General features: G+C 36.4%; 1 long non-coding RNA gene across 1 annotated transcript; it reads right to left on the bottom strand.

Annotated features, from left to right (window-relative positions):
• Positions 1–5,063: 5,063 nt before the first annotated feature.
• Positions 5,064–10,548, bottom strand: LOC139473278 (uncharacterized). Its single transcript, XR_011653927.1, has 3 exons — positions 10,461–10,548; positions 10,125–10,206; positions 5,064–5,483 (listed from the first exon to the last, which is right to left on the bottom strand). It is a non-coding gene; the product is annotated as an uncharacterized lncRNA (long non-coding RNA).
• Between the last annotated feature and the right edge of the window lie 1,034 nt (positions 10,549–11,582).

The following is an 11,582-nucleotide window of genomic DNA, read 5'->3' as shown; positions in this document are numbered from 1 at the left end:
TGAGTTTGTCGAAAGAAATAATGAAGATATACATTATCAAAAATTCTCAGATATGTTGTTATCTAACGATTGTAAATTTATATATAAATAAATAAGTCAATTGCAAGCCAACTTACTCGATATCCTTTGTGCAAAGTGGGAGTCGAAGCTAACTGTGACATAACTGGAGACTATCTGTCAGATTGCTTTGATATGATTCAGAAATCAGGTGTGGATAATAAATCAAGAAATCTAACTTATCCGCAGAATTATAACAACTAACTTTTTTGGGAATGAATATTGGAACAAGTGAAGATGAATTATGTTCGTTTGGCAATAAAGGATCTGAAACCATAGCATATCTTTTCATTTATTGAACTGAAATTAGAAACCTAATTTAAAAATCATTTCCTGGTATGAAGAAAGAACTACTAAGACCCAGCATCTCGATACCGTGCCATTCCTACTTGGAGACCCCAACCTGAGCAGTCTCGTAACCCACCTCTGTATTATTCTGAAAACATGTTTAAACACTTGTCTTTATATAGATAGTATTCCTGATTTTAGCCAAGTATTATATTTGATAAACAAATTATTACAACAAAGAAATATATACACATATATATATATATATATAATATATATATATATATATATATATATATATATATACAAAAATGAGGTAAATGTTCACTCGGCATCATCTTCTTTATATCAGTTTCAGACAACTGATGATGAAGAAGATGATGGACTAACGTGGACTTTATTTTTATATATATATAAGTGTTAAGATAAACGAAAAATCGTCAAGTTTTAACTTAGATTAGATTTTGCCATCATATCTCGTCCACACCCTTCTCGGCCTCACTATTGAAATAAACTCTTAACATCCCAGTAACCCACATGGGTATGTAAGGGGTTGTGTCAATCGTGGAAGCTTAGGTTAGGTGAAATGGGGTTTAACGTCGCGTCCAAGATTATTGCACTTACATGTATATATTCGCTGTCATATATAACAAACAAATACACAAACTAATATATAACTGAAACTGAATAATTTGCCGGCAATCACAGCTTATTAAAATAGAATGACTGGTGACTTATTCGAATATATTGCCGCAAAAAATATACAGATATTGGTTTCTAAAATTGCTTGCAAGTGAGAAAACTGTGTTTATTGATTTTTTTTTAAAGTTTCTCCCGCCCTCTCCTTGTCATCTCTGACTTGAGCACATTGACACGAGATTCTCCTTTTTTATTTGCATACGCTACTTAGCTACAGTGATCTGTGTAATATTATAATGTAGTCGACTATGTATAACAGATAAGGTCACAATCCAAAATGGCCGCTCTAGCAATATCTAGGCTGCCACCCAAACCTATCCAAGCATGACAAAATTTACTTAAAAGGAGAACTGTTTAATGTTTCCATTACATATTACATACTTGATGTTTCACACTTTGTTTCTACTTAGGTCATCTTGGCTATATATTAACTCCTGCTACCGTTCCAAAGCCTTCCTCTAATATTGCATCTTTATTCAACAATATCAAGAGCAGCTCCTCTTTTTCCTCTCTCTCGCTCTCTCTTTGCCAGTCGCCATTGTTCAGCTACAGAAATCACTCAGACGTGATAAACCCATATACAATAGGAAATGAGGTTATAGTCTGTTTCGGAGCATAGTCTATAGTCTATAGCCATCCAAAAATAACAAGTAATTGTAAATTTCACAGTGATTTTCTTTATTCACATCGCATAATTCTGGTGATGATATGTATAAATCATTATAAATTCGTGCAATTATTTTATATTTCATTAAAAAATTACATTCATATCATTCTGTATTCATACTTCGTTCACAAATGCAGTAGCCAGCTTATCAATATGGCATGATACATTTTCTTTTTGGGACGGATGGAACTGCCCGAACGTAACTGTTACTTACGGGTAATTTCAACATTTGGTTGTTCTTTCTTTATCAAGTCAGTGAAGTTGCTGACAATTTCACAATTTTGACATCACTGATATAATATATACCCTGTGGTAATTCTCGCCATTTGATAATTTTGTCCTGGAGCATAAATGTTGTTGCATTATTATATATCTATGTAAGCATTCGTCTCAATTGTTGTAGTGTGGTCCAACGTGATCAAGCAATCTATTTTTAATCTCCAACCAGTTCTTTGGTTTTGGCACAGAATAATTGACAACCTTGTTGCCTCCCCTGTTCTATGAAGTTTTTTTCTCGTCTTCGCTAATACCACTGGTCTTTGATCGAATCTCCTGCTTCATTATGTTGTATTTGCTGAGTTCTGACAACACTAAACGAAACTCATCCTTGGATATCTTACAATCAGCCAGTGCTGTTGAAATATGATCTTCAATGCTGTTGAACTTTGCTTCAGCGAGTAGCCGAATATTATCATGTTTTAATGCTTTCTTTTGCAACTTACGAGAAATAAATATTATCGCTATTCCTCCCAGTCCTGAGAATCCGGTGGCTACTTCAATACCAAGTATGATAGGCGTGGCGATTATAGTTGATAATAAACCAACACCAGCTACACGGAGTCCAATGCCAGTTATTTCAAGTGCAGTGTCAACTCCGTCGAGAGCATTCACAGCTCTGTGATTCTTTTTATACGAAACCCCCTCAACTCCCTCTCCTTCTCCGTTCGATGTTTTATGTTGCTTATTTGATGTAATCGAAATCCATCAACAGTATCCATCTTTTCAAATGCTTCATCGAGCGCTGGATATAAACCCATAGGGTATATTATACACATGCACAAAAGTTAAGCGCCACCCACCATATTTGTGAGCTGTTACTTTTGGCACTTAATGATGACTATTATAACAAGATGTACGATCGTTATAAGCCGTATATAAAAACCTCATGTGATGCAAAAGTTGTCCCAAAGCAAGTTTATCTTGTGCTCCAAAAGAATGTGAGCAGAAAGGAATTTTACCAAAGACCAGAAATTGAAGGATTAGAAAACATTGAAAAACTTTTTATGTCATGTAACTGTCATGATGTCAGCAGACCATATCAGGTGTCACATAGACACCCTAGGGAGTGCAGAGTCTATTGCAAGACAGAAACGTCAGTAACGTGTGTATGATCCATGGACAGTGACCACAGCTTCAACCCTACCCCTCATACTCATTACAAGTCGTTGAATGCTTCTCTGGGGGAAACAGATCATGATTTTCAGGCCAAGAATGTCCGAGAGATGCTCAATCGGATTGAGATCCGGACTACAGACCGGCCAAGGAAGAGTGGCAATAGCTTCTTGACGCAAATAAGCCAAAACTGCCCGAGATCTCTGTGGTCTGGCATTGTCGTCCATGTAAACAGGTCTTGTCTGAAGAGGATGGTTGTCAAAATGAGCGACTACCACTGGATGAAGAACGGCATCTTGGTATTGTTGGCCATTCAGGTTTCCACGAATTATCACCAGCAGAAGTTTGAAGCCGAAGGAAACACAACCCCATATCATGACAGACCCCCCGCCACATGCTAAGGTCTTCTGGATGTTCCTTGGTGCAAAAAGAGTGTTACGTTGCCTCCAAACATGTATTTGACCATCAACAGTTTGTAGCAGCATTCGACACTCGTCAGACCAATGGATCCTTCTCCAGTTGGCCAAGTTCCATCGACTACGGGCACGACATCATATCAGACGATTCCGCATGTGCCTCTCAGTCAGTTGAGGACGTCTTACTGGTCTTCTGGCGTTATAACTAGCCCCTCTGAGGCGACGCCTTACGGTCATCGTCGAGAGTCTCTGGTGGGTAATCCACTGCAGTCTTAAATCTGTTGAAATGGCAAATGGATTTCGTCTGAATATCCTGAAAAGATATCTATCTCACACAGGAGCAAAATGCAACCACGTGTCTGAAACTTGAATTTCGCTTTTAATAGGGTACACAGCAAAAAAAGTGTAGGTTTCCGTCTTCCGGAAACCTTCCGGAAACCTTCCGGATACCTTCCCATTTTGGATCCGGCCCAGATACCTTCCGGAAACCTACCGGAAACCTTCCAAAAAAAATGTCAAAATTTGGGGGGTGCATTTTGTTCACTTAAGTGTGAAACACATAAAAAAATTAACTTGAAAATACCAAGCAATTTGAAGGTTGTTGAAGGCATCTGGAAGGTTTCCGGAAGGTTTCCGGAAGGTATCCGGATGCAAATTTTCTTCATGACTTGCTTCTGGTAAATAATGTTAGCCTGTGCATTACAGATACCTGTTGTAATATTCTGTGTTATTTTAATGGTAAATATCCTCCTAAAACATTTTTGGAGAAGAAAATTGTTCAATTTCATATTTTGTCCTTTTTGGATGTTAATGGTATTTAATGAACAAACATCAGTTCTTGTATAATGATATCCTTAAATTTCATGTCCAGACTTCCAGTTTGTACTGAGAAAAAGAAAAAGTTACAGGTACCTGTTGTAATATTCTGTGTTATTTCAATGGTAAATATCCTCCTCAAACTGAGATATGTGGGCATGCATTGTTCACAAGTTGTTTTGCGACATGGGTCCAGTGTGTGAAGCTTATTGCTGGTGTCCGCCACCATGATATTGTTGCAATATTGCTAAAAGTGGCAAAACAGCATTCTCACTCAGAAAAAAATGGAAAGTCATTGGCTATGTGCTTTGGCATTTGGCCCTGGTGAGATTAACAGATTAGTTTGAAACGGTATCAGTACTTGTTATATCGGGACAGTGTAGTTTCATGGGAATATAAAACAGAATACAATTGTCCCAAATTGGTGCATAAGACTAATGGCATCCATAGAAAACACCTAAATAAAGTACAGAAAAAATATCAATGTCATTTGTCTACTATGGTGGAACTACAACTTTTGTTAAGTATTTATAGTAGGAAAACATTCAGGGCATTAGTACATTTCATATTTGTTCAGCACCTATGTTATGGCTGATCAGTATTATATATCTTTATGCTAATGAAGCAAAACAAATCACGTTTTTGGAAAAAAATCTTATTTATTGATTATATGGCATTTCATTGGTACATATCACAAATTGAAATTTGATCAAGCAAGAAGAGGAACTAGCATAAAGTAACCAGTGGTGTTTGCAAGGCCTTACAGAACAGACGCTTCAATGCCATTTTCTAAATAAACAAATTAGTCAAATCTCAGAAGAATTTTATTGAAGAAGAATATCTAAAGTCAATTATGTTTCTGCAGTAAACCACAAAAGTCATTCAGATTTGTATGGTCAGCATCGGTGTACACAACCTGGACATAGTCACAGTGCTTTGGCATAAATTCATTCAGACTTCATTAGTGTCATAATAAAACCACCTACAGTCACATTAGTGGCATTATTCATTCAGAATCATCACTTTCTGAGGTGAATCTGTTGGTTGTTATCAGGAGTACTGTTCATCTTCCGGCGAGTCCCTTGTCTGAATTGTGTGAGCAAGATCTTCTTAAATGTAGCTGGTGTCAGATTGTGAAATCCAGGTACCTGAAACATTTCATAACATCTTTAGAAACTTGTTAGTCAAAAGTTATGAAACACACACATATTTACAAATGTTTAAAGTTGTTTTCTCAAACAGTGAGGTATTGACAATTTATCTTGCAACTGATATTTAACCAATCTTTGAACATGTAAATAAGCCATTGCAAACAGAAAAGAGTTCAGAAAATACAAAAATGTATGCGGTCTTCGAAAACAATACCACAAGGTTCACCTGAATTTTGCTTGAGTGTTTGCATTACATCAAAATGTAAGGAAGGGTAAACAAGACTATGCAAAACTAAGTTACATAGGTTCTTATACATAAATACATAAATGCAACTATTCATAATTATCAAAACACATGTCATGTAAGTGATCTCAAAATACAACATAATGAGCGAGTGAGTTGGTATAGTTTCATGCAGCTTGTTAGCAATATTCCAGCTATGGGCTTCACACATTGTACCCATGTGGTGAATTGAACCCGGGTTTCAGAGACTGTTTCATCCACTAGGCTACCCTTGCACACCAAATACAAAAGAAAGTATATAAGGAATTCAGACAATAGATATTCTCACCAAATTCATTAATTCATTAATGGAAGCTATATTGAAATCCAAATTTTGACAAATTAGGATGAGACTGTAGAAGCATTTATCTAAGTTATTATGGATATTAAATATCTACCGTTAATTGGTAGTCCATCATAGACAGTGATAAGAAATTCAACTGAAAAGTACAACCTGAACCATCAACTAAAAACTATGTATATTACATTAAAGGGGCCGGTCACGTATTACCGGTATGTTCTCATTCATTTTTGACACAACCCTCACTGAAAGAAAATGCAAAGCACTTTATATTTTATTGTCCATTTTGTCAAAAGTCTCCCCTAGAGACTCTCACATTTTGGGGTGACCCTCCCTGTTTGTTCTGATCTGAATTCAAATATTCATGACTCATTATCATATTTTATTATTCATCCTATCTTTTTTGAAAATTAAATAAATGAAGATTAACATGCAAATCTGCCAAAATATTGGCCTGGCAAAGTTTAAATTAATCATAATTACTGTTATAAAGTTTTGGATAGATCGTCTGTTTCTAAATACAGTGAAACCCAACTTTGACTTGTGTGGCATTGTTGAATCATCTACCCAATGTTCTTTATGCATTGATATGCATCTGCACAGAGTGGTCAAAGTCTGTGTCTGACACATAGTGTGCTACAAGGGAGACATCAGTTTGTGTCTAGCCAAACTGTCTGATAATCTCAAGGGCTGCCTTGGTAGCATCAAGGGATGTAGCTAATCCTAAATAAACATAAAACAAGTGACATCATCTCTTCTACAGAACACATGATCAAAGCCTGCCCCACCTTTGATGTTTATTACCTTGCTACTCTAAAAACAGCTAATTAGCAAAATGAACTCAATGTCAACTCATTGTGGACTAGGGATTAACAGGGCAATTAGTGTCGGGTGGGTATTAGTACTTGCAATTGTCTGTTAATTACTTAATTGAGTAGTGACGGCTTAGTCAGTTGTGCCTTTACAACTGCTATTCAACTTATCGAGTCAGTTTACTATGTAACATGCTTCTTGGGACCAAGGAAATGTATCTTGCTGGATAACAGTTTTTTTCTAATTTATCAGAGATCAGAAATAATAATAATGACGTTTTTGATGTGCATTTCTTTGTTGTGTTCACTAGGATGATGGTGATGGTGTTTGAATTATTAGACACTATTTATTCCAAAAGAGGAATAGGGTTGGTGAAGAGGCAAAGCTTATTTGAACAAAATATATATTGAATAAACAGAAACTGTACAAAACACAGATTAACTGTATCTACAGTTGAAACTATCATGATGCAAATTTTCACTGAATCAAAGTCATATCTTTTCAAGACTCAGATCAGGTTGTAGTGATTGAAGGTCACATTAAACTTGCTAATTTCAAATCATTCATCCCACACTTATGATTTGGTTTGCTGTTTTATGCTGCATTCAAGCAATATTCCGGCTATATGTAAATAATCGAGTCTGGACCAGACAGTCCAGTGACTGACATCATGAGCATCGACCCACACAATTGGGATCAATGACATGCATCAACCAAGTCACCGAGCCTGATCGCCACCTGATGGCGTTAGTCAACTCTTTAGACGAGCATTGTCGCCCGTTACGGAAAGTATTGGGTTACAAATATCCCTTGTAAAACCTTTCAACATGTTCAAATGACACATCGAAAGGCCATTGTGAAAAATTGCACCATGTTAGGATTCTTAAATACAGTTTCAGCTTGACATTGAGTACTTTAAACTTTAAAGTGAAAAATACATTCACAACAAGTGAGCTGTGTCTGCCAATCAGAGTCAGTGTGTAAATTGGAGTAGGGGACTAATATCGAAGGTAAACTTGTTTCAACGTTTAACAACTACATGCATTTGTGTTTGTATGAGACGATGTGTGTTTAATTCCATATATTTTACTTCAAAGCATGTTATCACAATAAATTGAGTCGGGTATAGGATAAGTTGGAGTAGAGGCTAATTTCTATTGTAAACTTGTTTTAACATTTCACAATTATTGGTCTTTGCAAGTTATCAATCCTAGTTTAATTTCATTTATTTTACCAAGGTAAAAAAAAAAAATAAGGTGTCATTTTCGTCAAGTAATAATCGCCGTTTTCGCTTTCGGCGAGTATTTCGCCGGTCAGTGCTGTTTTGCTAAGGTGTCGTTTTAGCTATAACCCGCTTATTGCACATTATTAGTTTCAATTTATATTTTTAATCATTTTAACCACTGTAATAAGTAAAAAATGAAATAAAAGTATATAGAAAATAAACAAGCACTTGTTATAAAATGTGCATCCGCAGGCAATATTTATAAGATAATCCTGCATGTAGCTGTGGCCATCACACTGAAGATGCACTTCACTTCTTTCTCATATGTCCAAATTACAATGATTTAAGACAGAATATGTACTATTATGTTAAGGGATATGATCTAAATTCAATTCTATTAGGTAATCCTGAAAGGACGTCAAAAATAAACTTAGAAATTCTTAAATCAGTAGAAGACTACATTCAGCTATCCAATAGGTTTTGTGATTGTACATAGCATCTTAAATTTATAATACTATTCTTTGCCGTATATTGCAATACACTATTACTACTAAAAATGCGACCTGACAGCGCCGACAACGTAGTTTCTATAATAAGAACATGTATATAATTGTATTCCTTGACTGTACTTTTGTCATATCATATTGTATTCTAATTCTGGAGCGGTATTCAAATAAGTTTTTGCTTGTTTACCCATCCAGTTCACATATAAATGTTTAAAACAATATTTAGTAAACAAATAATTTAAACTCATGCAACAACATAGTGTGTGGAGACGATAGACCACTGAAAAGAGCATATATATGCACATCCAATGACCCCTGACATCACTATGCATTGTTTTGCCAGTGTGCCAGGCAACAGAATACTACTAATTACATCACAGGATACTGTGACCTGTTTGAAAAGTTAGGTACTGTATTCTAAGGGTAGGCCCAAAATTCTAGACAATCCAGTGATTAATATTGTGAACATCAATCCACACTGTTAGATGGTCACTGTCAGATGCCATGAACCAGGTCACTGAGTCTGATCACCTGATCTATTAGGTTATCTCTTATGGGTGAGGCTAAAACGGCACCTCAGCAAAATGTCACTGATTTCTCCAACGAAAACAGCACCTTGATTTGGCAAAAAAGGCTACTAATTGTTGTCTGTTATCTGGAGAGACATGTTGATTCCTGGCCGAAATATATATAAATGAAATTTCTATAAAATTACTATTTATTTCCTACTTACTAAAATAAACATGACATATATAGTATACCTGTTGTCAAGTTTCTTGACATTTTCGCCAGACTCAGGTTCAGCTTGACATTGAGCTAATCTGAGTAAAGCTACTTAAAACTTCAAAGCATGTGATCTTTCAATGATAAGTTTAGTTGCACCTCCCAATCAGAATCATGAGTAAATTTGAGCAGAGGCTAATTTCTAATGTAAACTATTTTTAGGTGACTAACATTTAACAATTATTTGTGTTTGCAAGTTTAATTGCATTTATTTTACTTCAAAGAAATCAAAGCATATCATATTTTCACAATAAGTTTAGTTGCATCTCCAAATCAGAGTCGGCAAGTAGATGCTAGTTTTTAATGTAAACCTTTTTGAACATTTCTCAGTTATTTGTGTTTACAAGTGACCATGCAAGTTTAATTTCATGTATTCGGGCATATTCAGACCCAAGGTAAAAAAATAACAAGGTGCTGTTTTCACCAGGCAATAGTAGGCGAGGTACTATTTCCCTTTATAGTATAACCCTCTCTTACAACTAGCATAGGTTGATGGGGACCAATTCCAACCCGGAATCCCCAAATGAGTGGGTATGGTTTTACGCTGTTTTTAGCAATACCACAGCAAGGGACACCTGACATAGACTTCACACATTGTACCCATGACAAGAATCGAACCTTGGTCTTCAGCACTTCAACCACTAGGCTACCCCACCGCCAAAATTCCCAACATGATAAAGTTGTCATCACGGTATTCTTCAACAAGTTCAAGTGAAAATATCCATACCTTTCAAATGTCTTATCTTCCACTTCACAATGTTCACTGTTGCAAAACTCCTGTCATTTAATTTGTTCTTGATTATTCACACCTGCAAAAGTAAGTTTAGTCGATACGGCATGAACTAAAAAAATGAGTCACTATAGAGTATCTAGATAAAGGAATATAAATAAGCAAACATATTTCTACATCATATACATTAGCAAGGATTAACATAAGTTAGGTAGATTGCTTATCCTACAAAAATTAAATCACACATTTACTAACAGATATAAAACAGAATAAGTGGCTTACAGAAGATAAATAACTTTAATACGTGATCAATATTATTAACATATTCCTTACCTGAATCAGAGACCATATAACAGTCTATGTATTATGGTCTCTGTCTGAATATGTCACATCTTCAGCTCCCTGCAATCGAGGTTGTGAAACATTTCTGCTGTAGGAATATTACATCCGCTGGGATATCTCTTGTCACACTGCCTGGCATGGTAGGCAAACGCATATTCCATACACCACATAGGTATACTTCCTAATATACACTGTCGAAATCCCCGCGGCTCCCAATATGGCCTGTATGAACTGTAATCGGCCAACCTCGTCTCTTTCCGTAACTGCTGCAGAAATGACCGCTCGTCATTCGTGACCAACTCGTGTTATTCCGGGACAAGCAAGTCTACCCATAATTCCCTGTATGGCCGAGGGCGCCATTTTGGAACACAGATGTAAACAAACGCTCAAACCTCGTGTAATCGATTTACACCGTGATGCTTGATTGCGATATGCTTACCTCGTGTATCGATACATTGTTCTCAATCACCTCTAACTCGGAAATCCCGGTCGAAATCCACCTGAGCCATCCACAACGAGGACGTCAAGTATTTCGAAAACTCGATTGACAGCCGAAGGAAGGAAGAGCAGCTTGCAGATGCCAGGTACGTAGCAGGGCTTCGAGACATAATGTTCCATGATTTCTATACAGAGATCTTATGGAATGGATTGATTTAGATATTTTCCTGATCTCCATGTTACTACTGTAAACGTCAAGGGCCCTTTTAGTTTTGTTGTTTTCGGAAACCCTTTGTTATTATTATGATCAAGTGTTTGTTGTGACATGGTATTTCTATTTGGGATTGCATAAGAGCTACAGGTGCAGGACTTTTAAGGGTCGTGTCCTTATTCTCAACATAACGCTGGGATTTGATGATGAGGGTTAGTTACCAAGGGTATAACTCTGGCAAAGTGCATGTCAAACAAAACGTGGCATTCAATTCCAATCATGTGTTGCCACCTGAACCACCTGAAAGTGAGATATGGATTACAATGAATAATGAAAGCTTATCAATCTTTAACAAATTCACACTGAAACATTGAAAGGATAAAGACAAGTTAGTTGTTTTCTGTTTCAGCATGTTCAGGGTTTGTGGGGAGGTTCACAGACATCCTCAGGGAGGATGCCAAGTA

Source organism: Haliotis cracherodii, unplaced genomic scaffold, assembly GCF_022045235.1.
Source record: "Haliotis cracherodii isolate W230 unplaced genomic scaffold, xgHalCrac1.p SCAF_27, whole genome shotgun sequence".
NCBI classification, from domain to species: domain Eukaryota; kingdom Metazoa; phylum Mollusca; class Gastropoda; order Lepetellida; family Haliotidae; genus Haliotis; species Haliotis cracherodii.
The sequence above is the reverse complement of the archived record's forward strand: the minus strand, read 5'-3'. Positions and strand labels throughout refer to the sequence as shown.